Genomic DNA, 3,410 nt, shown 5'->3' on the forward strand with positions numbered 1-3,410 from the left:
TTTTTTTCCTTTTTTTCTTTTCTTCTTCTTTCTTTTTTTTTTTTTTTTGAGACGGAGTCTCGCTCTGCCACCCAGGCTGGAGTGCAGTGGCCGGATCTCAGCTCACTGCAACCTCCGCCTCCCGGGTTCACGCCATTCTCCTGCCTCAGCCTCCCGGGTAGCTGGGACTACAGGCGCCTGCCACCTCGCCCGGCTAGTTTTTTATATTTTAGCAGAGACGGAGGTTTCACCGTGTTAGCCAGGATGGTCTCGATCTCCTGACCTCGTGATCCGCCCGTCTCGGCCTCCCAAAGTGCTGGGATTACAGGCTTGAGCCACTGCGCCCGGCCTCTTCTTTTTTTGAGATGGAGTCTCGCTCCATTGCCTAGGCTGGAGTGCAATGGCATGATCTCAGCTCACTGCAACCTCCGCTTCGTAGGTTCAAGCGATTCTCCTGCCTCAGCCTCCTGAGTAGCTGGGATGACAGGCATGTGCCACCACATCTGGCTAATATTTTTTTGAGACAGGGTCTCTCTCTGTCACCCAGGATGGAGTGCATGGTGCAATCTCAGCTCACGGCAACCTCCGCCTCCTGGTTCAAGTGATTCTCATGCCTCAGCCTCCCAAGTAGCTGGGATTTCAGGTGCCTGCCATGATGCCTGGCTATTTTTGTATTTTTAGTAGAGACAGGGTTTCACCATATTGGTCAGGCTGGTCTCGAACTCCTGACCTCAAGTGATCCACCCACCTTGGCCTCCCAAAGTGCTGGGATTACAGGCATGAGCCACTGTGTTCAGCCAATTTTTTATATTTTCAGTAGAGGCAGGGTCTCACCATTTGGGTCAGGCTGGTCTTGAACTCCTGACCTCAGGTGATTCACCAACCTCAGCCTCCCAAAGTGCTGGGATTATAGGCATGAGCCACCAGATACTGACATTTCTAAGATATATTGTTAGGTCAAAAGGCAAGTGGCAGAAAATGCTAAACAACACATACACACACTCGTGTATCTGTATAAGTATCATTTATTCATGCAAATGCATAGGAAAAGTTCTGAATACACCCACACCAAACTGTGAAGAGGAGTGGAGAGGAAAATAAGGAGAAGAGAAGTGGGGAGGGGTTACTTCCTCCTCCATATGCCACTGTATTGTTAAATTTTTATAGCCTGAATGTGTTCATGTATTTGTTGTATTTTTTTTAAATGAGATAAATCTATATATGTTGATTTGGAAATATACCCAATATACATTGTTAACATAAATGTTAACACACATGCAATTGTGTATACATGGAAAACAATCTGGAAGAATCTGTAACAAAATGTTAACAGGGGTTACTCCTGAGGAGCAGGGAAGGGACAGGAACTTTCAAGATTTATGTTACATGCTTTGGTGCTGTTTGGATTTGTTATGACAAGCAAATACTAATTTTTTTTTTTTTTTTTGAGATGGAGTCTCGCACTGTCACTGGGCTGGAGTGCAGTGGCGAGATCTTGGCTCACTGCAACCTCTGCCTACTGGGTTCAAGCGATTCTCCTGCCTCCGCCTCCCCAGTACCTGGGATTACAGGTGCCCGCCACCACACCCGGCTAATTTTTTGTATTTTTAGTAGAGATGGGGTTTCACTATGTTGGCCAGGCTCGTCTCAAACCCCTGACCTCAGGTGATCCACCCGCCTCGGCCTCCCAAAATGCTGGGATTACAGGCATGAGACACCACGCCTGGCCTAATTTTATTCTTAAAACAACAATAAAACCTATTTTTAAAGGAAAGTTTGGATGAATGAATAAATGGATAGCTGAATGGATGAATGAGATGAGGAAATTAGGAGACTCTCTGGCGGACAGCTCAGGCTTTCACCCCTAGCTTGTCTCCTCAGCAAAGAGGGCTTGTGCAGAGGAGATGACAGTGGCCCAGGCCCTCCTGGCCAGAACAGGAAAAGTGCAGGAAAGGTGCCTTCTTATTAGAGAGGGCCCCCATCACCCATGGGTGCAGGACCCCCACCCAGTGCTAGCGTTCCCAGCCTTCCAGGACCCTACTCATCCAACCTTCCCAACATAAGCCCCAAGACTGGTTCCCAGTAAAACATGGCACTTTCCAGCCTCTCCTGCCTTGTCCACGCTATGTACCCTCTGCTGGGGGGCACCCTTCCATTTCTTCTACGTGGATAAGCCATGCTTGTCCTCAGATGCATCTACCTTCTCAGGTGCCCTCCCCTGAACTCACCTGGCTCCTCTAGTGCTCAGTCTCTTGAATGAGGGTCTGTCTTCCATCTCAGACAGGAAGTGGAATCCTTAGTGCAAAGGTCACCTTACCCAGCATCCCCATTGAAAGAGCTTCCTTTTCAGCTCTACCAACACTTCACACTGTGGGATTTCAGAAGAAAGATGGGAAATCCGGTACTCCATGGCAGCTCACAGGGCTCTGTGTCAACAAGTGTTTTTCCCAATGAGGGCACAGTGTGTGTGCCAGGGGACTGGTGGCCAGCATGCAGACACACAGCAACACTGAGGTCCCAGGAGAGAGCTCCAGGTACCACAGGGTGGTCTCCGGAGATGATCAGATGGCACGGTGAGGTCTGGGGAAAACGAGCTGTGTCCATTAAAGAAGGTCCCTTCCAATCTCTGTAGAGGTTGGCTACGATCTTGAAACCGGGGGCTGATTCCAGAAGCAGTAATAGCAGCAATAGGTGAAAATTTATGAAATACTGAGTGCCAGGCACTAATAAGCCCTTTACACGTTGTCTCATTTCACCCCTGTAACAACTGTGTGAGGAATGTACTGAGATTATACCTATTTTACAGGTAAAGAAACTGAGGCATGGCTGGGAGCGGTGGCTCACACCTGTAATCCCAGCACTTTGGGAAGCCGAGGCGAGCGGATCGCCTGAGGTCAGGAGGTCAAGACCAGCCTGACCAACATGGTGAAACCCCATCTTTACTAAAAGCACAAAAATTAGCCAGGCGTGGTGGCAGGTGCCTGTAATTCCAGCTTCTCAGGAGGCTGAGGCAGGAGAATAGCTTGAACCTGGGAGGTAGAGGTTGCAGTGAGCTGAGATCATGCCATTGCTCTCCAATGGAGAGAGAGAGACAGAGACAGAGACAGAGACAGAGAGAGAGAGAGAGAGAGAGAGAGAGAGAGAGAAAGGAAGGAACGAACTGAGACTTAGAGAGGTTGTATGACTTGTCCAGAGTTCAAATCCAAATCCAGATGGTTTGATGTTAGAGTGGACACACTCAACCGCTGTGCTAGGGCTCTGGAACTCAGATCCCTGCAGGGCCCAGCAAGCAGTGGACGAGCTAGAAACATACGCACTGTGACCGTGGCTTCCGCTGGTCTTTGCTTTGACTGGATGTGGGTCCAGCATATACCAGCTCTTCTGATTCAGCTAGAAAAGTCAGAAATCTTTTTTTTTTTTTTTTTTTTTTT

Source organism: Rhinopithecus bieti, unplaced genomic scaffold, assembly GCF_001698545.2.
Source record: "Rhinopithecus bieti isolate Rb0 unplaced genomic scaffold, ASM169854v2 scaffold_23816, whole genome shotgun sequence".
Classification (NCBI taxonomy): Eukaryota; Metazoa; Chordata; class Mammalia; order Primates; family Cercopithecidae; genus Rhinopithecus; species Rhinopithecus bieti.